At 43.1% G+C, this 27,578-nt stretch overlaps 1 long non-coding RNA gene across 1 annotated transcript in view; it reads right to left on the bottom strand.

Annotated features, from left to right (window-relative positions):
* The window catches only part of LOC128778560 (uncharacterized), a 30,386-nt gene extending 3,757 nt beyond the window's left edge, over window positions 1-26,629 (bottom strand). Inside the window, exon 1 of the long non-coding RNA XR_008424149.1 lies at window positions 26,528-26,629. This is a non-coding gene — a long non-coding RNA (uncharacterized LOC128778560). The remainder of the gene's footprint in view (window positions 1-26,527) is intronic.
* Window positions 26,630-27,578: the final 949 nt, after the last annotated feature.

Raw genomic sequence — 27,578 nt, 5'->3', positions numbered from 1 at the left:
AGATAGTGCTTGGGATTTATAATATCATGGATATATGGGGCGCCTGAGTGGCTCAGTCGGTTAAAGCATCCAACTTCGGCTCAGGTCATAATCTCACCATTCATGGGTTCAAGCCCCGCATCGGGCTCTGTGCTGACAGCTCGGAGCCTGGAGCCTGCTTCAGATTCTGTGTCTCCCTCTCTTTCTGCTCCTCCCCTACTCATGTTCTGACTCTTTTTCTTTCTCTCAAAAATAAATAAAACATTAAAAATATATATAATATCACGGACCTATTTTGTTATGGGTGAAATTATCTTTTGAGTGCTATCACAGGGACCTGGCTACCATGTCCCGCAATTTCTGCACCCAAAGTAAACACACAAACAAACAAAAACCCTCCAAATAACTAATTCACAGATGTTGGAACCCACCAAAGTGGGAACTATCTGTTCTCAGATTTAACAACCTCTAGGTCCTGGTGACAAAAGTGACACAAACAGCAATGCAGACTAACTCAGGAGTGGCACGTGACACGTTCTCGTTTCCCCAAAGCTACATTAACTAAATCAATGACCTTGAAGACACCACAGTCAGTAGGGTAGGTGAGGTTGGAATCAGGTTCCAGTGGGCTAAGAATGAAGAAGGCGCGAAGGGAAATTTCGCAGGAAGGGGAAAGCGACAAGGCAGATGGAGGTAACGTTCTTTAGGACGGGGCAGAATTCAGCAGACTAAGGAAACACTGTTACTGTGGTATTGAACGTTGGTCGGAAGGACTAAGGCATGCAGTCCTACCATTATCTCAAGAATGCGTACGCTTGGACTTGTGAGCAATAAAAATCTAACCTCTGAATTTATAGTTCTGCAATGAATCCATAGGGCCAGCCTAGCAGTTAATGAACTCACCCTGGGTCTCACTCCATCAACAAATCATACCAACTATAAAGAGGGTATGATACTATATTCCATAACAATTACCACAAGAAATACACATGTGTAGGGATTCGTACATACACGATCTACATCAAGGAGACAGAAAATGCTTTGAAAGTAAGTGATATGAAGACAGTGGTCAGGAAATGCTGAGTGTTATTGGCAAAATGAGTATTACATCTACTCCTGTGTGTCACTTTCTACCGATGACATTTTCCATTCTGGTCCTCATATTGCAAATGTTGGAGCTATGGGACCCAGTTAATGCAGGCATAGGGAAAAACAGTATTCTTGCCAGAATGTCATGTTTGAAGCAAAGGAATGATTTCAGGAATGAAGAGGTCACAGGAGAAGCAGCAGAATAATGGCTCAATAATCAGTGAAATTATCTTGAGATAATAAATGCTTCTAGGAGGCAGCAGGCATGGGGGAGGGGGGAGGAGAGGAATTAAGTGATGAAAATGGCCCCAATTAGGTTTTCCTGTAATGGAGTTATGAAATAATCTGAATTGGCCAGGTTAGAATACTGGGTAAAGATCCCAATTCTTGTTGTGTGAAATCTCTCTTCTCTGAAAACATCTTTTATTTTGTCATTACTTTTTAAAGGAGAGTTTGCGTGAGCTTTGGGAATTCTTATTTTTATTCTTTCCAACTTATTTTTGGCCTTCAGATAGCTACTCAGAAGTTAATGAAGTGGCAAAGTTATACCTAGCAACAAAGAAATTGTTAAGAGAAGGAGGCGGGGGAAGGAAAAGCAGTGTGTAGAGACAGGCTTCCGTTCTTTAAGCCTTGGCTATAAACAATTTAACAACTAGACTTTGATCATACTGCATATGTGCCTGCATTTGACACAAATATCACCTATGAAGTAGGTATGATTATCATCCCCAGTCCACAGATGGAAAAACTAACATTCAAGGAAGTTAACTTGCCCAGGACACACAGCTAGTATGCTGCAAAACCAGTATATTCAAACCTAGACCCAAGTGTATTCACGCTCCTGAATACTATGCTGTCTGGCTTCCCTGTGAGCCCTAACTGTGGGTTGCTTTGTACAAACAGCGTCCTGTCCACAGAGCCTTTTCCTATGGGAAGGTCCCAATGACAGCTGGACACTTTGTTCTTCATGACTCACCCCTCAACAGGCTGTGTTTCCATTGCTGACATCTTCCCACTGCTGCCTGGAGTTGTGTTTCTTCTTATTTATTTTCCTTAATGGAAACTAGAAGCTAAGATTGTTACTTGTAGTCACATTAGGGCTGCTCAGGGAAACGGACTTTATTTAATGCAGGCAAAAAGGAAAGAAAAGAAAGAACGGGCTGCTGGAATAGTACAAATCCAATTCAAGGAATTTCAACGCCCAGAGATGAAAGTCATTGCCCAACATTTCCCCCATCTTTTTTAGGGTATGTGAAATGCCAGATGAATAACTAAGAAGACCCGAACAGATAACATAGTGATCAAAAGGAGGAGACTCCTTTTGATCAAAAGGAGGATCAAAAGAAGTCAGACCACTTGGACTCAATTCTGGTTCCATCACCTACTAACCGAGTGGATCTTTGTGCAGGTTACTCAGAATATCCGTTTCCTCATTTGTACAAGGGATAAGAATAGTTCCAAATTCTTTGGATAGTTGTGAAAATTTAATATAATACTCCATGTGAAACTGCACAAAATAAGTGCTAAATAAACATCAGCTGTTACTCTATCAATATTTAACTTGCAGGGAGGGTTTATTAGCTTTGACATAGCAATTAGCACAAACCAAGCTTTCCAGAACAATAGAAAGGTATTTTCTCACAGTTCTGGAGTCAGAGACCCAAAATCAAGGTGTTGGCAGGGCGGCATTTCCTCAGGGGGCTCCAACGCAGATGCTTTCCTTGCCTCTTCCAGCTTCTGGTGGCTCTGGACAGTCTTCATGTCTGTGTCACTCCAGTCTCTGTGTCACCTTCAATGGCCCGCTCCTCTACATGCCTTCTTCTCTGTCTCTTATAAAGATGTTTGTCATTGGATTTAAGGCCCACTTGGGTAACCCAGGATCATCTCATCTCAAGATCTTTAACTTAATTACAGCTTCAAAGACCCTTTTTCCAAGTAAGTTCCCATTCACAGGGTCAGGGTATTAGAAGGTGGGCGTATCTTTTAAGGGCCACGAATCAATCCACTACAGGTGTTCGGCATGTCCTATCACTTCTCTTTCAGCTCTCTTCTTATCCCAATATTATACGGTTTCCTAAATGCTGATGGTCCTGCCTTGACCCAAAAAACACTAGCAGTCGCTAACTCCGTGTTAGGCTCAGTGCCATGGAGGATATAAAAATAAAACAGCTTGGGCCACAAAATAATGCAAATCAGAAATGATCGAGGCTATTAGAGAGATACAGATGGAGACACTGGAGGATGACAGGCCATTTTGGAAGGGGGACAGTAATCGAACCAGGTGGTAAGCACAAGATGCAAATAAAGGGGTGGGAAAATAACACTCCATGTAGAAGAAATAGCAGAAGCAAATGCAGAGAACTGAACTAGCCTGGGGTGTGCACTGAAAATAGCATTTTTAAAAAAATGTTTATTTATTTTTGAGAGAGAGAGTACAAACGGGGGAGGGGCGAAGAGAGAGGGAGACAGAGGATCCTAAGAGGACTCCACGCTAACAGCAGAGAGCCCGATATGGGGCTCGAACTCACAAATCATAAGATTATGACCTGAGATCATGACCTGAGCGGAAGTCGGACACTTAACCGACTGAGCCACCTGGGCGCCCCCTAAAAGCAAATGGTCATTGCTTAAGAACAAGGGTCTACAAACTATCCCACTCTCTGTTTTTGCCTGGCTCCCAAACTAACAAAGGTTTTCATATGTCTTAATGGTTGGAAAAAACCCAGAGGAGGATGAAAGATTGGAACATGTAAAAATTATATAAAATTCAAGCTTCAGGGTCCAGAACCAAAGGTTTATTGCAATACGGCCACCTTCACTCATTTACATACTGTCTTCGGCGGCTTTTGTACTACAGTGACAGAACCGAGTGATTGCTAAAGAACCTAAAATATAAACTATGTGACTCCTCACAGAATAAGTTTGCTGACTCCTACTTTAGAGAAAGCATAAGGGGCAGAAAGGCAAATAGTGGGAGAAGATGACGAACTCGTTTGTTCTACCCACTCAGCCTCTTGTAATAGCCCCTCTTCTTGAGTTCGCCTAATCTTTTTCGGCTCGTCTAAATATACTATTCTAAATCTCACTCTCTCAAGGCTTTATTTGGTTATTTGCTCAATTGCTTCATAGCTGATTTTGCAATCCTCCTTAAGCTGTGGTTGAATCATAGCAGCTTAATGTATTACTTATTACACCTTCTGGTTAACGTATTTGGAATTTAGGAAACTCCAAACCACAAAATTGCCCCCTCCCCCCACCCCCCAGCAGATTGGTGGGACAGAGGTATTTGCAGAGACAAGCCTTTCTTCAACCTTCATGACGCATCATATAGGCAGCCAATGCTTCTACCAACGAAAAACAAATTTAGTTGACCGTTAGTTTTGTTATTTTCTTTTTCAACTGGTGAAGTTAATAGTGAGCCATTTGCTGCTAAGCTGCCCCTTGGGGGAAGGAAAAATGGCAGGAACTACCTTGCGATAATTGCCAACCATTGAGAGTTGAGTCTCTGTGCCCCCTTTAGTTAATAAGCCAGCCCTGGTAGCGATCATTAAGATGGTGATTTTTCCATGGAAGAGAAAACAGCTCTCTGATGAGCTGGGGCTGAGATTAGAAATATTAGGAACAGTGTTCTCAAACCTTGGCATGGGGAAGAATTGCCAGGGGAGCCTGTTACAAATGCTGTTTCTCTGCTCTCTCCCCCAGGGAATCTGGGTCTGCAGAGGAGCTCAGGACCCTGCAGGCAAGAGTTAGAAGGGGGACATGAAAGGTCCAAACTGCGTCCCACAAACGAATCCTTATCTTTTGCTCTTTAGCTGCTCCAAGAATCCCTCAGCTCTTATGGTTACATATATATTCTTACAACAAGAATGAAGTAGGCAGGGACATCATTTTGAAAAATTGTCCTTCTCCCATTCTATTTAACTAACTTTATCCCCAGGGAGTAGATATGAATTGGTCCCTAATCTGAGTAAGAAATAACTTGATTTGGGAGAAGGGCTGGGTCTTTGAAGGCAGTTATACATACATTGAAGTATTATACAGCCTTAAAAAAAGAGGGAGATTCTGCCCTCTGTGACAGCAGGGACAAACCTTAAAAACATGACGCTAAGTGGCAGATTCTCCATGATTCCACTTCTGTGACATCTAAAGTCATCAGACCCAGAGAAATCCAAAAGTAGAATGGTTGTTACAGGAGGCTAGAGGGAGAGACGGGGAATTGTTGTTCAATGTGTAAAGTTTCAGTCATGGAAGATGAAAAAGCTCTAGAGATGTGCTGTAGAGACGTGCTTATAGTTAACCGTAATGCACTGTTCACTTAAACGTTTGTTAAAAGGGTAAATCGTGTGTGTGTGTATGTGTGTGTGTCTGTGTGCATGTTTACAACAATTTGAAAACAAAAATGAAGGCAGTATAAGTGGACGTTCAAAAGGGAACTCTGGACAGAGGTTGCTTGACTGAAATCTCACCTCTGTCAGCAACACTGTAAACTCGGATGAGATTCTAAATCTCTCTGTAGCCTAGTTTCCTCATCTGTAAAATGGGAATATTCAAATTCCTATGCCTTGCAGTAGCTTTGAGTGTTAAATAAACTATTGCAGGTAAAAAGCACAGAATAGAGACTGGCCCGTACCACATTTCAGTAAATGTAAGCACTTGGAGAAATTCTGTGTGCCCTCACGTACCTTGTAAAAATGGTCATCAGGCGGCATCAGGAAATATCATATTTAAATGAGTTATAATTATACTAACCGACTCCAAATTAGCCAGGGACTTGTTCCTTACATACCACTCTCATTTTCTTTGTATGATCATGAAAATGATCCTCATGTTTATAAATATCGAATCGAAACTTACTTTTTTAAAAAACATTTTTAAGTAGTATTTCATGCCCAGTGTGGAGGCCAATGTGAAGTTTGAACTCCCAACCCTGAGATCAAGACCTGAACTGAGATCAAGAGTTGGAGACTTAACTGACTGAGCCACCCAGAAGACCCTTTACTTTTGTTTTTAATAACTAATGTGTATTGAGCACCGTATGCCCAAAACTTTGACAATGGCTTTCTGTGTTTCAGTTCATATATTATTAATCCCATGGGATAAATACTACCACCAGCCCCATTTACCGATGAGGGAACGATGCCACACAGCTGGTAGGCAGGGAAGATCTGGGACTCAAATCTAGGTCAGCTGACCCTATTCTTCTAGATAAGGAGCTCTCAACCTGGGGTGATTTTGCTCCTGTGGCAGGCCGACCCCCAAATATGTCTAGGTCCTAAGACCCAGAACTTAGGAACATTACCTTACATGGCAAGAGACTTTGCAGATGAGATTGAGTTAAGGATCTTGAGATGGAGAGATTAATTTGTGTAGTCCAGATCACCCAATGGAGCCTTATAAGATCTTTACAAGAAGGAGGCAGGAGAGTGAGAGTGGGGGAGAAGGTCACGTGAAGCCAAAAGCCAAGATTGGAGTGGTGTGCTTGGAAGTTGGAGGAAGGGGCCACTACACAGGGTGTACAGGTGGCCACCAAGAGCCAAAAAAGGCAAGGAAACAGATTCTTCCCTCAGAGTCCCCGGAAGGAACCAGCCCTGCCAACAACTCGATTGTAGATCCATAGGACTTATTTTGTACTTCTAACTTCCAGAATTGTAAGAGAAGACGTTTGGATCGTTTTAAGGCACTAATTTTCTTGTAATTCGTCACAGCGGCAAGAGGGAACTCATACAGTCCTCCAGGGGACGTGTGGCAACGTCTGGACACGTGACTTTTGTATCTGTCGTAACTCAGCTGCGTGGTAGCTAGTGAGGAGAGGCCAAAGATGCTGCTGAGTGTCCTACAATGCACCAGGCAGTCCCAACAAAGAACTATCCAGCCCAAATGTCACTAGTGCTGAGGTGGAGAATTTCTGCTCTATAGCACTGAACTGGCAGACCTGAAGGAGTGCCAAACGCTCCAGATCTTCGGTGTTCCTTCCATCTAGCATAACCCAGGATGGTGGTTGGCACTTTGTGGATGCGGAAACTGCGCTTGCCGGGTTGGTTGTTAACCCACACGAATCAGTCGTGGTATCATAGGATATTTGTTACCTGTAAGGTGTAATTCAGGCTCCTCCCTCTGGTTGTGAAGGCTCACCACAGCTGACCCCCACCTCCTTTTTCAATATTACTTCTTATCAGTCTCCTTCACCAACCAAACAACCTTGAAAAGGGGGCAACTCCACGTAGCTCAGCGGCAGGAACAAACGAACTATCTCCTTGGTGAAGCAGCTCCAGGCTCTTCCCGCCATGGCATTCCATTTCAGATTCAAATTCCACAGGAACAGTCTGCTTGTTCTAATGTGGCCAGGTGCTCTCCCCCAGGGTAATCACCCATGGCCAGGAGTCTTCTTTTCTCACTTGATTTGGAGAGAACTACCGGTGACTTTGAAGAATTCTCTACAGCACTCGCTCTAGTGACTTACACACAGCACATATGCAAATATTGGTTAAATGAATGACCGGATGAAACACCAAGTCAATGGGATTTATTCTGTCCTTTATCTCTGGCCCTTATTTTGTAACTATAGCATCTGATTGTGTCACCTCTGTGTCAGATTTAACCCAAGCATTATGTAGCAAAACGTTTTTAAAAAACTAAAGTTCAGGTTCAGAAACATGTTATTACTAAACTAACTTTTGAAGCCTCCTTCTTTATCATAAGAAATGAACAAAATGTGTTGAGGGAAAAAAACAGAAATACATAAGTTACACTCAATACTACGTAATTTATTTAATAAATCAAGAAGGAAATTTATACAATTCACAGTTGATCATTCTGGGCCCACTACATACTTTTGTTCAACCTAGTAAATATTTTCCATTTCCTTGAGTAATGGCCACTGCTTGTTTGGTAAATAAAGTTTTATTGGAACACAACAGTGATTTTTTTTTTTTTTTATGTTTTTCTGTGGCTGGTTTGGTGCCACATGACAGAATTGAATACTCAGCAATAATCCTGTGGCCTGCAATGCTAAAATATTTCCTATCTAGTTTTTTACTGAAGTGTTTTATGACTCCTGAGTTAAACTCTATAAACCTCTTACTGGTGATGTATTCTAATCCTAAAAAAAAAAAAAAAAAAGCTCAGGATTCCACCCTTACCCTCTTTTCCCACTCCAAGAGATTTCTGATCTGGATCAAGGACAGACAAAGGGCACAAAGAAGTCACAGTGACATTTTGTGGGGAGGGGGAAGGGGCCAAACCCTCTTCCTGTTGATGATTTATTCTCCCCCTTCTCGTGCTGTCTTTGGAGATAGATTACAGAGGCAAAGTGGAACCACAGTGGGTACTAGGAAAGAGTCATGTCTTTGTTTAGAGCAGATTCGGGTTTAGGTTCCCAAAGAGAAAAGTCAGGAAAGAGTCTATGCAGTTTGCATTCGGCTCAGCCCAGCTGATCAAGACAGGCACTGGGGCAGGGCTGGGAAGAAACAGGGAGCCTATAACCAGCATAACCATGGTGTTCATTCTTTAGCTCTATTCCATTATGGAAAATGTTAAGATATTACAAAGCTTCCTTCTCAGAGTGAACAGAAATTCTCTTCATGGGTATTGATTCATTCCTCTAGAGCTTTCTTTTCATGTGGTATGGGCTTAATTACGTCCCCCTGCCAAATTCATATGTTGATGTCCTAATATCCTGTACCTCAGAATGCAGTATCTTTCTTGAAGGTAGCGCCTTTAGAGAGGTAATTAAGTTAAAATGAAGTCATTAGGATGGGCCCTAATCCAAGCCATCTGATGTCCTTAGAAGAAGAGGAAATTAGGACACAGACATGCCCAGAAGAAAATGCCGTATGAAGAAGACACAGGAAGAACAGCATCTACAAGTCAAGGAGAGAGCCCTCAGGAAGAACCAGCCCTCTAGACACCTTGATCTTGGACATCTGGCCCCTGGAATTACGAGAAAAGAAATTTCTGTTGTTTCAGCTACCTAATCTGTGGTACTTTGCCAGGGCAGCCCCGGGGAACTAGTATCCAATGTATCAGCCTCCACACAGGAGGAGAAAACTACCATGTCGTCTGCTCACCGGGTTATACATCCATTTCCTCCTCCTACGTTTCATTTTAGCTTACTGACTGAGTACTACTTCCGTTATTTTTTTTTTTTAATTTTTTTTTTTTAACGTTTATTTATTTTTGAGACAGAGAGAGACAGAGCATGAACGGGGGAGGGTCAGAGAGAGGGAGACACAGAATCTGAAACAGGCTCCAGGCTCTGAGCTGTCAGCACAGAGCCCGACGCGGGGCTCGAACTCACGGACCGCGAGATCATAACCTGAGCCGAAGTCGGCCGCTTAACCGACTGAGCCACCCAGGCGCCCCCCGTTATTTTTTAATACATGTGTTTTCCAAATGTTTCTACCCATTGATTCAGCGATTCTACCTCCAGGAATTTTCCACACTAAGGAAATCATCCCACAGAAGCACAAAGCTCTATCCACAAATATTTATATCCCAGCGAGGCATAGCATTTCCTCCAACTTAAAAAAAAAAAAAAAAAGGTATGTTATAGATACTTTATTTCACACACAAAAAATTAACCCCACATACATTTGGGGTGATATTTTCAAATAATACGAAGATTTATAAGTAAACAGTGAAAATGTCCCCTTACAGTTACCCACAAAGTCACTCCTCGGAGATAACTATGGGACTGTATCATCTGCACATATGCTGATGAATAGACACTCGTGTGTATTTTTAAACAGAAATGGGAAGATTATTATACATAGTATTAGAATGTTTTTCCACTTCTGATATCACGGATATCTTCCTACGTTAATTCAATTTCTCATCCTTTGCTCTCTTCACAATTCGTGCTCAGTTTGGAAGATTCAGGCTGTCATCCTCTTGTCTCTGCCTAACGCTCTGCTGGGTGTCCTTTCTCTGGGCTCTTACAGCACACTGGGCATGCCTTGCCCAGCACGTATGACCGTAGTTAAGAATAACGGCTCTAGAGTCAAGCTGCCTGGGTTTGAATCCTAGTGTATTGGTTTCCTATGGCTGCTTTAACAAATTATCACAGACTTGGTGGCTTAAAACAACATAAACTTATTATCATACAGTTGCGGAAGATACAAGTCCTAAAATCAAGGTGATGGTATGGCTGTGTTCCTTCTGGAAGTTCCAGAGGGAGAATCTGTCTCATTGTCTTTTCCAGCTTCTGAAGGCCTCCTACCTTCCTTGGATCATGGCCCCTTCCCCCATCTTCGGGGTCCACTCTGTAGCATCTTCTAGTCTCTCTCTCTCTCTCTTTCTCTCTCTCTCTCTCTCTCTCTCCCATACATACAGACTCTCACACCTGTGGTTTCATTGTCACATCTCCTCTGACTCTGATACTGCTGTCTCCCTCTTATAAATCTCCCTGTGATGAGATCAGGCCTACCCAGAAAATCCAGGGCAATCTTCCCCTCTCAAAACCCTTAACTTAATCACACCTACAAAGTTCCTTTTCCAAGTAAGGTAATGTTACGTTTTACTATTTTACCTTACAGGTAATTTCTATGTAGAGTAATATTCACAAATTCTGGGGATAAGGTGGTGGACATCTTCAAGCACCTTCTACCTACCGTATCTGGAAACACTATCTTGCTATCAAGATATGCCTCAGTCTCGACACCTATCAAAAGAGCAGAGTGGCACCCGTGGGGCTCAGTTGGTTGAGGGTCAGACTCTTGATTTCGGCTCAGGTCATGATCTCATGGTTCATGAGATCGAGCCCCAAGTAGGGCTCTGAGCTGACAGTGTGGAGCCTGTTTGGGATTCTCTTTCTCCCCCTCTCTCTACCCCTCCCCTGCTCTCTTGCTCTCTCTCTCAAAATAAATAAATAAACATTAAAAAATAAATAAAACCTCACTCTGTGCCTATGAGGTAGGTACTATTAAACCTCACAAAAAAGGGAAAAAAGAAGAGCAGAGATCATCGCAGCTCATAAGGTTTCTGTGAGAATTCAGTGAGTTCATGTGAATGGTGTCTCAAACATGGTATATGTTCAGTAGTGTTCGCTATTATTACAACTATATAGTTATCTATGTGCCTTATTTGGCCGACATTAGACTAGTTCCTTGAAGAAAAAAAAAAACAAACCAGTATTCCTAGGGCCTAGCATAGGGTCTAGGACACATTACATCCTCAATAACGGTTTGTTAAAGTGAATAGCTCCACCTAGGAGACTATTATTAAGCCAGTAAAAATGAGAGAGAATTTGCAGTGTTATTAAAAACATCAACATGTTGTCACATTAAGTGACAAAAGCAAAATAAAATATGCATAGATAATCAGAGCTGTTTTCTTAAATGTGCACAGCTAGAAATTATGCGTAAAAATAGACTGAAAAGAAATATGGCCAAATGCGAACAGTTGATAGTCTTGGAACGGTAGAATGATGGGCGATTTTTTTTTCTTCCTATTTTTACCTTCAGACTTTATTTATGTCTAAGATGTAAAAATAACACACATCTGATTTACACACACACACACACACACACACACACACACACACCTTGCTCAAATATGACAGGCGACACTATGCATTGAGTAAGAGCTCAGGCTCTGAGTTACCATCTGGGCTATGGTCTGGCCCGCCACTTACGAGCACTGGGCAAGCGGTGGTTGCTGATGTTTTGGTTATAGCTGTTGTGTTTCTGTTTCACTGTTTTCGGCTGAACTGAGGACAGAGACCGCCTGCTCAAAGGGCTGCCGAGGGACCAGTAAACGCCCAGCACATCGCCTGTCACACAATAGAAAAACGTTAGCTGTCCCTCTCACAGCCATTACTGGGAGGACGACGCTGATTTGAACACACATGGAAAGAGTTATAAGGAGGCATCGGTTCGGAGAAGGGAAGCAGAGAACATCGAGGATAAAACCAGCTTGCTGGATCTCGAGATCTAGAAGACCTATTTCATTTCAGCCCGTCTTGGGTATGGATGTGCCAAATCTGATATTTCAGGAGTGTATTACAAACATTCTATTTTTAACAACAGAACTCCCTCCCCCCAAACCTCTTTCAGATCCCCCAGATATAAAGCGGATCAAAACAGCTGCTCCAGTAAAATGGGGGTCAGGCCATGCCTTCTGAGCTCTCCATCGCTCTTACTGACCTGAGGCTTCTGGGCAAATACCTTGGAGAGCACTCTTGTGACACAAACCTAACGGGTTCACAAAGTGTAATTTTGCCCACTTCTGGGAAAGGGGGCACCGTGTCACTGGCGCCCTACTGTAGTTTTAGGGGGCAGCAGGGGCAAAGGGTGTATTAGGAACAGCTGTCCCCAGGCTTCCGGGCACAGCATTTATGCATGTCTCAGGCCTGTTCCTTAGGAGCTGTGCCCTTATTTGAGCCAGAACTACACAAGGGCATTGTCCTCAAACACTGGTCCTCCTCTTTCTTGACTGGCCCTTTGTTTACTCATTCATCAGCAGGTGGCGGCTGACACGTCCCTCTTTGATTTTGTGGTTCGGGAGCAGCAGGCTGAGACCTGAGCCGAATAAACATCGTATCATTTGGCAATGGCAGGATTCCTGGTAGCCTGGGTCAGGCGAGGTTTAAGGAGGATTAGGTTTAGATTAAAAAAGGGGTTGAGTGATTTTTTTACCCCTGTGGTCTCTTTTAAGTGCCTTAGGGTTTTGCAAGAGGAAAGTGGGCTGACAGCCTGGGCTCAGTTGCTCCAGAAATAAAAGTTGGTGAGCTTGGTGTTCTTTTCTGGAAGATCAGAACATATGCTCCTCCTGACTGTGGTTTCTCCCGTGAGGGTTGCGGGCTCTTAGGAATTTGCTGAAAGCTCTAAACCTTTTTCCTAGAAAATTCTGTGCATGTGTGCGCACACACACACACAATTGTACTTATTTCCAGGTGTTCCAGGCTGGAGGGATTTTAAGAGCTTACACAATTCACTACTGGGAGGCGGCACTCTTCCCCTGCTGAGCCTCACATGGCTGTCCTTCCCAAAGCCGCTCCTCAGTGACCACTGGTCGTGCTGAATGGACCTTGTTGTCACAACGCCAGGTTTCCTTGGCAGTCTGGCCCCGGAGAGGCTGGCTGGGGGCTCTGGCAGTCGCTCTTGTTTGTTACACAAAGTCTTGCCCCACTCCCTGGCGACAGCTTGCAAACCAAAACTGTTTCATTTCCCAGAGACAAACAGGTTTGAGGGGAGAAGGCGGGGGGGGGGGGGGGGGGGGCGGGGAGCGGCGGGAACCAAGCCACCGCTCACCCCTTTTGAAAGCATAACCTCTCTTTGGATTCCCTAGAAGATTGTCTTTGCACCCCAGTGTCCAATTTGGCTTCTTGGGCAATTGTGGTTGGTTCTGTCCTCCAACAAAAGAATCGGCTGGCTGAATTTTTCCTCCTTATTCCTCCCTTCCTCTGCGGGTTTATTTCCTCCCCACCACCGTTTCTAAAAAGGGTGAGACTAACAGGGTTTTTCTCAAATAAATGGATGTTCCCATTTATGGTTAGACGCTGAAGTGCCCCATCTCTTGTTTACTCCCTGGATGACAGTGAGAAAGTTATTAACCTCTCTGAGCTTCAATCTTCTCCGGAGATTAAAGCAGTGCCTGCTGCATAGGGTGGTGGTGAGAAATGAATCAGGGGCAACTTGTTAGCAACTCTCTCACTCCAAGTGAACATTTGGGAATGGTTTATCATACATATTATAAGCAGATTCTTATCTGCCAGTGGCACATGATTTCCCCGCTAGGACTCCTTCCAACACCTTAAATACAAACATAAGCTCTCTCTAATTTTGTACAAGGAAATTCTACATGCCATGTCTAGGGTGAGTAACTACTTAGGTGGCATCATTTTGGGGCCCGATTGGAGGTTCTACACAGATAATTCTCTTAGCATGAAGGTAAGGGAACCCGGTGCGTCCAGCGTAGTCTACTGTGTGATAAATACATTTTAAAACGTTCAGATGCTGCTCTTCCTTTAATACCACTGTCATATAAGGGGAGTAGACCATATAGGTTTCCATAAAAGTTATCTACCACGTACTGGTAGATATCCTACAAACAATTTACCTAGTTTAATCCTTCCAATAACCCCCCAAACAGGTTCCATTATTAACATAGCCATTTTGTAAATGAAAACAGAGGCTCAGAGAGGTTAGGCAAATGGCCCGGGGTCACAGAGCTTGTAAATATCAGAGTGGGTGTTAAATCTAGAGGCTCCTGTATTGTGCTGCTTTGATCACTCCAAATTTTTATGAGACTGTGTTGCCTCTCTTTACACTCCTGAAAACAATAATTTTCAGTTGAGAAGCTCATCCTTGCTGCCTTTGATGGGCCTGACAGCCTCTCCCTAGCAGAAATCTCAGATGGCTTAACACTGTCCAGAGCAAACTCAGCTTCAGATTTATTTAAAGCAGCCTTCGTGTTGTTTATAATGCTGCTAGACAATTTACTTTTTAACCTCCGTGCAGAAGAAAATTATGTAAGTGTACACATCGTTCATTGCTCATCGGTAAGGGGGCTGGGGTGGGAGTAATAGTTCCATCATCTACATCATCCAAGTGTTTGTTACTAAACATAAGGAATAGTTCTTAAAACTGTGCACAGACTCCCACGGTGATGCTTGTAAGAACTCACGCCATGGACTCCAGCCTATTTTCTCATTTCTATGGGCCCTGAGCGTGTTTCATCTGAACTAAACTTCTTTATGGGATGTTTTCTTCTGATTATAAAAGTGATATATGTCCATCGTAGGAAATTCAGAAAATATAGTAGAGTATAAAGAAGCCAATAAAATAGGGCCAAATTTCTTATTGTTTGATCTGGGCCCAGGTTCAAAGCTCTTTTGGGTTTGAATAATAACCTGTGCAGTTATTTTTGTGAAAAGCTACAAAGAAAACCCCTTTGATTCTAGGGCAATTTCAAGGTATTTTACCTTAAGTCATTTTCAAGCAGTCAAATGAGAATAAAGAAAAATTTTCCTACTTCTAGTTGTTACAGATGAATCTCTAGAGAATTGTTGAATGGGGAACAGTAAGCTTCTGATATTCCCAAATGCTCCGTATTGTATGGCAAACTGGATTCTTGTCTTAATATTTAAAACTCCCAAAATGATCTGGAATACTGAGTTTCCAAAGCTTTGGTTTGAAAAGACTTAGTAACTAGAAATGTGATTTGCCACTCCCCATTTTTCCCCATTTTTCTTCCTATTCATGAAAGATTAAAATATTACACCTAAAAAAAGAAAATACAAAAATTGAGTTTTCAATAATTACATGTGGGCATTTAAAATATTTACATCTCATCTGAATGTGATTCAAAGACTGAGTTACTCCCACATATATTTCTTTCTGACTGTTCTGGCCATCAGATATTTTAAATCTATTTAAAAGCTTTTTGCACGCACTAACTGTATATGACCACAAAAAAGAAAAAGATCATACACATTTCCTTGCCCGTATCCTTAAGTCAACTATCTTCAACTAATACATAATGTCTCCAGCAGTATGAAAAAATCAAATAGATTAGAACCTCATTTTCTTCTTTCTGTTTCACTTGATCTGAAAGTCAAATCAGAGAGGGGTTGATTTCACTCTAAACAGCAACCCTTCCCATGTTGTGTGCAGGGCTCAGTCCTATAAGGCAATTAGTGTTTTCAAATTTACAATCCACAATTTGAGAGGCATTAATTGCTTGTATAATTACTTATTTATGTAATATTTATTTACTTCTTTTCACTTCACCTCGTCTGAGAACCTCAATGTGATTCGTAAGTATTAACACATTGTAATTATGTTTCATCGCAAGAAAAACATGATGTATGGTCATTAGTAGTTTTAAACCATCGTTAGCTTTGCAATTGACCAAGAAAGCTGACAGTGAGATTTGTGGTTGTGGCTTATCTCTGATTTAGAGTAAAATCATTCTTCTCTTCATGTCAAGGATATGCTCTTACATATTGAAAAAAGTCTGGATGATATTTTAGCATTGCTGAGTGATACCAGAAGAATGTGATGTAAGTTTACCCTTCTTACTCTAAGATTTTCAGCATTTTGCCTCCAAGATATTAGGGATGTCTTTAATTAAGCACATGAGATTTTATTCTTAGGGTCCTCTAAGTGACTCTGCACTTCTAGAGTAACTTCCAAGAACCAACAAAAAGTCTAATAACTAGAGATTTGGCATTTTCCAGAATGAAAAACAATGGGCAAGCCAACATGTTCTGATACCTAGTTAGTCTGTCTAATCCTGTGACCTGTGCCCTTTGCCCTTTCCTCTGGACCCTTGGAACATTTCTGGTCTTTTCCTTCTAAACTTCAGATTGCTGACCTGCGTTATTTGCGGTCACTGTCTTAGCTGTTGTTGTTACTTTTTAGTCCATTCTCTTAGGATGGTGGTGCTCCGGGTTGTGAATTATGATTTATAATCTCTTGTCTTCTATTTATGACCTTCTGCTTCTTTCCAACATGATTTATTGCTGACCTTGTTTTTGACATTTGGGCATGATGCTTTTGTATTTCAAAGCTGACCTCTGATCTTCGTGTGTTATATTCTGTTAATCTTGAGCAATGGATCTGGGGAATCACAGCTGAGGGGAGCTGAAAAAGGTCCCAGGAATGTAGGGGTAGCTGCTATGATTCACCAGCAGGGCCATGAGAGCTGATGTATAGCGCTGCTCAAATCCGGAACTTGTTTGGACCATAAATCTGAGTCACTCTCTGACCTAGTAATGCTCCAGCAGGGCCTCTGAGTCAAGGAAAAGGATCACCGTTGACTTTGTAGTGAAAAACAATGTCTATTTTTCTGAAAGAATGAACAAACTTGTAAGGCCCTCTTATTTCCTTTTAATCATACATTTTTCCTAGCAATATGCTAACTTCACAAACAAGTATCTGTGTATATCTCAGTGTCTCAGTAATGTTATTCATGTTCACGTTAGTGTGTTTAAATGTTGATAACTGTGTCGTTCTAGCCGTTTGGGTCTGCAAACAGATGTGTCCCCATGAGGACATACTCAGATGGTCTTCTCAAAGTTTTCAATTGGACTACATTTAAATTAATACTAAAGGAAGTAATTACATTATAAAATTATAGTTGCCCCACAGGCTTTTGAGTCAAATCCCTGTTGTCCTTGAATCTGGCCATCGTTGATCTTAGGTACACCTTAGACATGATAATTTTCATTAAGGTTAATTCTATTAATTGCTGGGTGGCCCATTCCTACATCTAATAACCCATTTTCTGAGATACCTTCTTTAAAAGTAACAGAACTTTCTACCAAAGCAATGTAAGACCAGTATTTTAAAAATTATTATTATTTTTGAGCAGTCCTTAGTAGAAGCAGAAAAAGGGACCATTTGTCTTCCTTCCTCCCTCCCTTTCATCCTTCTCTTCTTACTTCCTCATTTGCACTCTTTTTTAGAAAAATATTTATTTATTTTTGAGAGAGAAAGAGAATGAGCAGGGGAGGGGCAGAGAGAGGGGGACATAGAATTTGAAGCAGGCTCCAGGCTCCAAGCCGTCAGCCCAGAGCCTGACGTGGGGCTCAAACCCACAAACTGTGAGATCACGACCTGAGCCAAAGTCAGACATTTAACCGACTGAGCCACCCAGCCGCCCCCTGATTTTACACTCTTATAAAAAGGAAATATATCCCAGACATAAGCCATGTGGCTAGCAAGTCAGTATTCTATTACCAAAGCTTATCTCTTATATTTACCCGGTTGTAGACCCACCAAACTCTACAAGACAAGGACCACTGAAGAATAGTTTTTGGAAGAAGTATTAGCTTTGTATTTTGATACGTCTGCATCCAAATAGATCTTTTCCAACTAATCTGCTGTGTGACTTTGTATGAGCTAACCTCAGTCTCAACATTTGTAAAGGTGAGAAAACAACAGCGAACCTGTAGAAAGGTGACAAGGATCAAATTGGATCAGAAATGTAAGAACCTAAAAACAATGCCTTCTAAATAGCAGGTACTCCAGGTGTGGATCTAAGCTAATCTCTCAAATATTCTAACAACTCTGACTCCCCTCTCTCATCACTCTCTCCAGTCGTTTCTGAAAAACAGTAAGCTTTTCCTTATGTGGGAGTAATCCCACCTTTCAAAAAGAAAACTCCACTTTCTCTGTACCATCAGCCATCATTTCTTACTCATCTCACTTATGTAACCGAAGAAGTTTACAGTAATTGAAATTTACTAAAAGAAATCAAGAAACTCTGTCCTTCCCCCCGTTGGCTGCAGTTGATAATGAGATTTCAAAGAGGGATAATATTGTAAGCAAAGGGAATTAGAAGATGGAACTGCGAAAGATCCAGAAAGACAGGAAGAAGCTATATATAGATGCAGAAACAGAAAAAAGCAAGATGAAACTCAGGCAAGGTGTCCTGATGTATTGGCCAGATGGAAGGGGCTGCTGAATCAAATCCTGGTAGTCACTTAACCTTAGAAGTAATCATGAACAAAAAGATCCCTTCAGGAGGGTGCCTATGAAGATAAGTTCAAAAGAGGCACTGAAAATTTAAAAAAAAAAAAAAAAAGTGATTAATGCCATTAAAGGAAATAGGAGTGGGGGTCAAAATAATAACGAGACTTCCCCGTTTTCCAAACGTTGCTTGTGTATCATCTATTTCTCAGAGCAGCCCGGAAGGAGGGGAATCTCGCTTATCATCATTCTTTTATAGATGGAGAACTGAAGCTCAGGCACGGTTAAGTGACCTGCCCACAGTCACACAGCTAGTAAAGGACGGGGGCAGAACTCGAACACAGATCTCCAATCCTAGGCTCATTATAACCCTTCTCGAAAGGAACAGCAAATGTGGTGGTTTCCCTGAAGACTAATGACTCTGATTGGCTTTATTTATGATAGAAGACAAGTTATCTTTCTGAATATGTCTACCTGAATCGTCTGGGGAAAGGTTTAGAAGCCTTATCATAGTCATCGCCTTTCAGGTTATCCTCAGTCTCTAAATGTCTCTTATGTTGACATACGATCTGAGGGATATATTACGTCCTAGAAGAGACTTCAGTCAAATACACCCATATTAATACCAATTAGGACTTGACCCCCCAATTCATATTGGGTTTCCTACCGTCAGGGCCTCAGCCAGGCTACGTCTTCGCCTCTGAGTAAATACCACTTAGTAGAAAGGCAAATTGAAGATCACAGGGTTGACTATCACACTAAGGAACACACAGACGTGTATTGGTCATCTTGCAGGATATTAAAAAGATAAAAATTAACTGAAGCGTAATAACACTTACACCAAAATACACACACCTAACGTGTACAGCTTGATGAATTTTTGCATATGTGTACAACCATATAACCACTGCCATCGAGATACGGAACATTCTTGGCCCCTGCAGACCACTTCAGAGTATCTACAAAAATGAACTTCCCCACTCTAAACTGTCGATGGTAGGAAGTTGGCCTTTGTCTACAGACTTAATTGGGCAGGCACATTTAGGCAATTGTGGGTTGTTCTTTTTTAATGTTTATTTGTTTATTTTGAGAGAGAGAGAGAGAGAGAGGGAGGGAGAGAGGATGAGTGGGGGAGGGGCAGAGAGCGAGAGGGAGACAGAGCATTCCAAGCAGGCTCCGCGCTGGCGCCGTCAGGGCTCCATCTCCTCAACCGTGAGATCAGGACCAGAGTCAAAATCGAGAGTCGGATGCTTAACCAACTGAGCCACACTGGCCTTCCTCAAGCAATCCTTTTAAGACTTTAGGGAGTCTCGGCCACCTGGGTGGCTCAGTAAATTAAGTGTTGGATTCCTGATTTCGGCTCAGGTCATGATCTCACCGTTAGGGAGATTGAGCCCCACACAAGACTCTGCGCTGACATCACGGAGCCTGCTTGGAATCCTCTGTCTCCCTCTCTCTCTTTGCCCCTCCCCTGCTCACTTTCTGTCTCTCCTCAAAATAAAACAACAACAACAAAGACTTCAGGCGGTCCTTAAATACTCAGAGGGAGGTCCTAACGTTAAGTATGAGGCTGGGTTAAGCCTGTTCCAGATACTGCTGGTTTGGGCTACTGCTCTGTGACCCCTCACCCCTGTTCAGCATTCCTAACTAGTCTCCCTCTGAGGAGCCGCTCACGCCTTCCCCCTCCCCCCACCCCTCGGTTTGAGTCAGACTAATCCCGCCCCCAGCAGCTCCAGGGTTGGATGATGGGAATTAGGCCTAAGCCAATGAGCACGCTGCATTCCTTTGCCCACAACGATAGGCTGAGGGACAGGCATGTGACTCACTGGCAGCCAATGCAGTGCAGTCTGACTGCGGAGCCTGGGAGAGGCCGGCCCCCTCTTGCAGCTGGTGTGAAGCCCTGGAAGAGGTGTGAAGGATCGTGTTAGGACACTGAGCAAAAGGCATCTGAGAGGGAGCCAGTAGCAGAGAGCCAACAGACTGAGAAGGAAAGCTGATCTGCTGACACAGCAGAGTCCCTTAGCCACCCATGCCTGAGATAAAGACCTAGCCCTCGATTTTTAAGTTACAAGACCCATAGAAGCTCTTGCATAAACCAGTCTGAGTTAGGTTTTCTTTTGCATGCAGTTAAGATGACTTGACTCATAAGCATCTGAAAGGGCTAAAGTATTTTCTTAAAGAGAAGGAGGGGAATTTTTTCTTCTCTTAAAAAACAAAAGTGGGCACCTAAGGGAGGAAGGAAGAAAGAGGGAGAGGCCATCAGATTGTTGCAGATAAGGAAGAAAGACTCGTTTTTTTGAGGACAAAGATGATAAATGTTGTAATCATGCTTTTTGCATTCTGTGTTACATAACTTTCACCTTCCCAAAACTCTAGAAAATTTGGCTACCTGTAAGAATGCCTTGTGGGGGACTAGTTAAGTGTCTGACTTCGGCTCAGGTCACGATCTCATGGTTTGTGAGTTTGAGCCCCACCTCGGGCTCTGTGTGGACAGCTGGGAGCCCGGAGCCTGCTTCAAATTCTGTGTCTCCCTCTCTCTCTGCCCCTCCCCAAGTCTCTCTCTCTCTCTCTCTCTCAAAAATAAACATTAAAAAAAAGAATGCCTTGTGTGAATGGTGTGTGTGTGTCCATGTGTCTGTGTACCAAGAGAGAGGGAGGGTGGGTGAAAGACTGGGTTCTACATTGTATTCACATGGTACAGAATAAAGAAAGCAATAGTTTATGAAAAGACCATACCTAAACTCAACAACTTTAGCAGAATAGGAACTTGAGATCAAAGCTGACCAGGAGAATGTAAGCCCTCCAGAAATTCATAGAATCATTGAGGAATGCCTTAGACTTTCCACAAATCAGGGGCAAGAGGATTGAGGCTATCTCCTGTAGGTCTTAAGGGGGTACAGTGACCTCAGCTATGACTCACATTATTTTTTTAATTTTTTTAAATCTTGATTTATTTTTGAGAGAGAGAGACAGAGTGCGAGCAGGGGAGGAAAAGAGAGAGAGGGAGACACAGAATCCGAAGCAGCTGAGAGCCTGACGCAAGACTCAAACTCCCAAACTACAGGTTCATGACCTGAGCTAAATTTGGACACTCAACCGACTGAGCCACCCAGGCACCCCTCACATTATTTCTATTTGTTTAGGGGCGCATAGGTGACTCAGTCGGTTGAACATCTGACTCCTGATTTCAGCTCAGGTCATGATCAGGTGCATGAGATAGAGCCCAGTGCCCCTCCCCCATCCCCATCTCTCAAAATAAGTAAATAAATAAACCAAAATAATAATAATAATATAAGTGTACTTGTTTGACATTACTTGCTAGTGAGTTTTCTCAACCAATTCAAAATTCGGATGTGTTAAAGAAACAAAAAGGTCAACAAATAAAAATCCACAAGCAGAATTAAAAAAAAAAAAAAAACTAGTAATGGCAAGACATTTTCCAAAAATGTCTTCAAATAAGGAAGTTGACAATTAACCAACTATTTCACTTGACTGCTTTGCAAAAAGTCAGTTTCCCCATCCTCAAATATATCCAGAGGAAAACAAAATGCATACACTTTCCACTGTTCAACGTAGCTGCCTGTGCATAATGGTAGCCCAAGTGAACTTAACTCACTTGCTGTCTTCTGAAGTTACTAATTAGCCCCAGATAAAATATTTAGCATTTGTGAGTAATAATACGCACCACCCAGCCCCGCTGTGCAGCTTCTTCTGTTCAGTATTTATTATATCCTAACTGTACTAGATGTTCTGTGGGTACAGACTAGAAAGCAGGCACAGTCTATACTATCAGAAATTTCATGTGGAAACAGAATGTATATTCACTATATTCTCCAAAGGCTAGTTCCATTTGCAAGAACGCAATAGTATTTATTCTGAAAGTTTACTTATTTTGAGAGAGAGACAGCGCAAGCAGAGGAGGGGCAGAGAGAGAGGGAGAGAGGATCCCAAGCAGGCTCCACACTCACAGCGCAGAGCCTGACAGGGGGCTCAAACCCACAAAGTGCAAGACCATGACCTGAGCTGAAACCAAGAGTCAGACATTTAACAGGCTGAACCACCCGGGTGCCCCAGAACACAATAGTATTTAAAAGAGAAGAAAAAGGGGAAGCCAGAGATTGTACATTTGGGTTCTCTGGGAAACTGACCCTGAGATGGAACTTGGCATGCAAATAGTTTATAGGGAGTGCCCTTGGGATCAAAACCTATGATGGGAAGGGAAGGAGAGCAAGAAAGCAGGATGGGGAGAGGGGAGAAGAAGGGGTGTAAACCAAGGCCTGAGGTGACCCCACAAGGAGCGCTAAAGCTGGGGTGGCCCTTCTGCATTGCTCTCAGTTGTGAAAGGGAAGCCTGGACCAATAATTGGAAGCTGGCTGCTCCAGGAAGTGCTGTGACATTGAGTAGAATAGCTCTGTGGACTGTCAGCTGAAGTCCTTCCAAGAAACAGCTGGACGAATAGATCTCTGGTCCCGAAAGAGGGACCTGCGCAGAATGGCAAACAGCAGCCACACCCCCGGAAATTATTTAAGGTTTTGGAATTTAATCTAGTGATGCTGTAGACATATTAAACCTCCCCATCCCCGGTCTTTGGGGAGTTCGGAATGACTTTTCTGGACAGATTCTCCTTAAGCAGGGAACTTCGTTACACTTAGCCACCTTATGAGCCCATCTGACAAGACAGTTTTCCCGGACTGGGAAACGTGTTAGTCAGAAGATAACTACCATCACTTTACTTGGGATAGTCATGAAATTATTGATATTGGAACGAAGTGGTTCCAAATTGGTTCTGGAGTCAGACAGAATGCTAGTTCTTTCACTGGAGTGGTCTAGGTGCTTTGTAAACAGATTCACTTAGACCTTCATGTGTATGGGGAGCACAGATGGTTGACAGTGTCTGTCACGGGAAGGCAGCTGAGATGCTGTTCAATTCCTACTATTTGTAACTTAAACCTCTGCCATCAATAAAGAGAGCAAGTAGCCATGCTGGCGGAGATGCCTTGAGTTCAGAGCTATTAGCTACCCACTGCGACTTCACATTATTGTTAAGCACTTTACTAGGGCTCGGGGAGGGACACAGGACAATCAAATGAGGTCCTTCTTTGCTCTCAACAAAAAAGAAATAATAAAATTATCTTCCAAGAAATTGAGGATCCTGTCCTACCAAGAATGTTCCAAGAGAATCCCAAAGGTAAATTTCTTCTGTACTAAGCACTGTCCTACAATATGGAAGGAAAAGAAATCCAAAATCTTTCTTTCATTTTCCTGATAGGACTATGTGCACACACTCAAGCGACATGGGAATAACACTGCATCTACTTATCTCACAGATGTGGCTGGAACTTGCCCCACTTCAGGGTAACGGGAATGAGTTCAATGCATTATTGTTCGATTAATTAATTAACATAATGGTCCCGACCAGATTGTAAAGCCCAGCACCTTGCAGATGATTGGCTTTGTGTAGCAGAAGCAGGTGAAAATAAGACTAGAGACAGTCTGGCCAGGCCCTGTGCTAATTTGATTCATAATCTCCTAAAAAGTAAGACGCATAAGATGCTCTTAATTGGAAATTTTCTCTTCATTAGAGAAGTATGTCTTGACATGTTTTCATCTGAGAACCACTATGGAGTTTGTACAGAGTTTGGGGATGGCTCCGTGCGAAGTTAATCATAGCCTGCTCAGTTGATTATAGGATGCTTTCTGTTGGCTTGTCACGTGAGTAGAGGGAGTGTTAACTGCGTGACATAAAAGGACTGGACGTGCCAGAGAATTATGTATTGTGTTATTGGTTTAACTTTAGAAATGAGCCCAGCGCTTAAGGCTGGAGACCGCTAATCAGCACTGGATTGTTCAGACTCAACAGTCCTGTTTACAACAATGGCAGATAGTAGGCTGGAGGTATCTTTCATTTGCAAGTAAAATGGGAACGTTGTCATTGAAAGCCCGTTAAAATTGCTACAGATAGAAGTTAGAAATTAATAACTTGATGAGGTTATTGAAAAAAATGGAAAAATATTTGTTAGAATTATCCAGCTGTTAGAAAGTTCCCTGTCCCCAAGGAAACACTGGGATACTGATGCAAAGTGACTCGCCCTAATTTATTATATTCTTCAAAGTAAGTGCTACGTAGCACCTGAGAAAAGAAGGTATTATAGCTGCCACACGCCTAACTGTAATAAGCCAAGGTAGAGTGAGAAAACACTCGCTTTTTCCCTACAGTGCTTCATCCAAATGTGGACAGAGTGCTCAGGAATTTTTGCGTTTTGTTATGGTAACAGGTACTAGAGTTAAGTGCCGGTTTGAGAATAGTGCTTGAAAACTTTAAGGGCATCTCGCTTTGTTTTGTCTTGTTCATAACTGGGGTAGCCACTATTCTTAATGGGGAGGGAGGTCTTATTATTTACTTTTTCAGTAGATAATTTTTTTGTAGGCTTCATTTCTTAAAGCATTTTTAGGTTCACAGCAACATTGAGCAGAAAGTACAGATTTCCCATATAGCCTCAACCCCCACACATACATAGCCTCCCCCATTACCACCATCTCCCACCAGACTAGTACGTTTGTAAGTTGATGAACCTCCACTGATGCATCATTATCACCTAACGTTCGTCATCTACATGAAGGTTCGCCCTTGGTGTTGTCCATTCTGCGGGTTCAGACAAATGTGTAATGACACGTACCCACCCTCGTAGTATCACACAGAACAGTCTCACTGCCCTAGAAATCCTCTGTGCTCTGCCTTTAGATAATTATTTTTAGCATAATTAAAAAAACAGACAAGCACGGAAGACAGTTCTCAAAAACCAGCAGCCAAAAAGAAGTCTATTTGGCTCACAAGATTTGGATTTCTGCCTGTATTTACCATTGTTGTTGTATTTCGTCTCCTGAGCTATTGGCGTCTCTGACCGTAGCTCACCATATGTAGACCGAGGGTATCCTCCTGAAACAAATACATTCCCGGCTCACCGGAGGCAGTGGACGGACTTGATTTCCATGATGACGGTAAAGGGTGACAGGATGATACATTTTCATTAATCCTTTTCAAATATTCAGGCAAGAACCCCTGCTTGCTCTGCTTTGGTCTGCGGCTCAATTCTTCAGTTCAGTCTTTACTTCCCCTCGAGTTCCATCTCATTTGTTTAAATGAAACAGAAAGTAAATTAGGAAAAGCCCAAAATACTTTGACAAATTTAGGTCAATGAAAAGGCCTAAGGACTTTTTCTCTTCTCATTAGAAGATTGAATTCATTCATTTGTTCAGTTGGCCAATAACCAAGTATACGTCGCCAGCCCACAGATCCCAACCCGGTAAGCCCCCCAGGGGACGTAACAATGCTGAGGACATATCTTCTGACTTTGGGAACTGTAGAGAAGTCCCTGTCTCCTCTCTCCTCCTGTCCCCTCACCCTTTCTTCCCCTGCTTATCCAATACACGTTTACTCAGGAATAGACCCATCTATCTATCTATTTACTGCCTAAGGCCCCGCTGTACATCATCTTAATAAGATCATTTTAAGGCCTCGAGTAGTAATGGCTTGGAAATATTTTTTAAATGTTTTTACGAAATCGAATTTTCCTCTGCCGGCACCTATTTCTGGATTTTATGTTACCTCACAGGCGACTGTAGTCAATTCATAAATAAAGAACCCGCTTTCTTTGGATCCACGTCGCAATATGATATGTGCCCGTCCTATTAATCACTTAGTGATGGTGCAGGAGAAAATGAGTGTTGAAACATGGAATACAAACCGGGGCGTCACAAAGACCTGCGCTTACGTCTGGGCTCCATTACTCAGTTGCTCTGTGATCTTGGGCAAGCTATTTGCCTTGCCTGACCGTGGTTCCCTATGCTGTAGAAGGAGAGCTACGACCTGCCTTGAATACGTCCAGTAAGAGTTAAAGGGGAGTCTACCCCAAGCTGCCCCAGGCCGCATCAGCCCAGAGACGTGAAATGGATCTTCTCTAGGAACAGTGTTCTGCTTTGCTAGGAATGCCGTAACAAAATACCTCAGGTTGGGTGGCTTAAACAATAAACATTTATTTTCTTACGGTTCTGAGGGCTGGGAGTCCAAGGTCAAGGTGCTGGCAGAGGCCTCTCTCCTCGCCTTGCAGATGGCTGCCCCGTGTGTGTGTGGGCACCTGGTGTCTCTTCCTCTTCTGGTGAGGCCACCAGTCATGTGGGGTGCACTGTCTTACATTCATTTGCATGGTGCACAGCTCTGGAGGAATCCCAGAAGCTGTCTTGCGGGTGCCGGGGGCTTTCAGGTGCTTCTCCTCTCGCTCTGCCCAGGGAGCCGCCTTGGGGTCCTCCCGTGCCGCCGCTCCTGCGTGGGCCCTCGGTGAGAACACGGACGTCTGCCCCCAGGGTGCCCTGCCCACCGCTGAGGGTGCCGTGGCACTGCGGCCCTCTTCAGCCTGCACCGCAACACAGGCAGGCCCGGCCAGTGGGGAGAACACCGCTCGCCCCGCTCTGTGTCACAGCCTGTCACTGGGCCCCCGGCAGGCGGCCTAGACCTCTGTGTCTCAGCATCCCTCATGAAAACAGCCGCCTCGTCATCTGTCTGCAGCCCCTGGCCCCAGAGGCCTCAGACAGTATGGAACCAAATGGCACGCTGTTTCCTACCCTCCCTTCTCTACATCAGGCACCAGGGCACGCCACCCCTCCCACTCAAGATTCAGCCAAACTCACTGACATTGACTTCCGGCGGCCTTGCTACTAGGTCGTGCCCAGGCTCAGACAGATCAAAATCCCTTTCCATTCGGGCCAAGACTCCTTTACACATAAACGCTTGCACCTACCCAGCATGCTTCTTCAACAGGTGCCTTGAAGGGGACAGTGCCATTAGCTTCAGATACAGCTCTCTTCGCCACTTGACGTCTTGCAGTGGTTCAAAGGGTAGGCTGTGCAGCCGGCTTGCCTGGGCTCCAATCCTGTTCTGTGACCTTGGGCCCGATCTTTCTCTTCCTTAAGCTTCAGTTTACCTATCTGCAAAGTAGGTGTAAGAATAGTTCATACTTTGTAGAATTATAATAAGAGAATAAGAGTTAGTGGTAATACATATAAAGAACTTATCCCCTTGCCAAGGACATCGTGGTTTTT

Source organism: Panthera pardus, unplaced genomic scaffold (genome assembly GCF_024362965.1).
Source record: "Panthera pardus isolate Hobbes unplaced genomic scaffold, ASM2436296v1 HiC_scaffold_20, whole genome shotgun sequence".
In the NCBI taxonomy this organism is placed as follows: Eukaryota; Metazoa; Chordata; class Mammalia; order Carnivora; family Felidae; genus Panthera; species Panthera pardus.
This window is presented reverse-complemented; position numbering and strand designations above follow the sequence as displayed.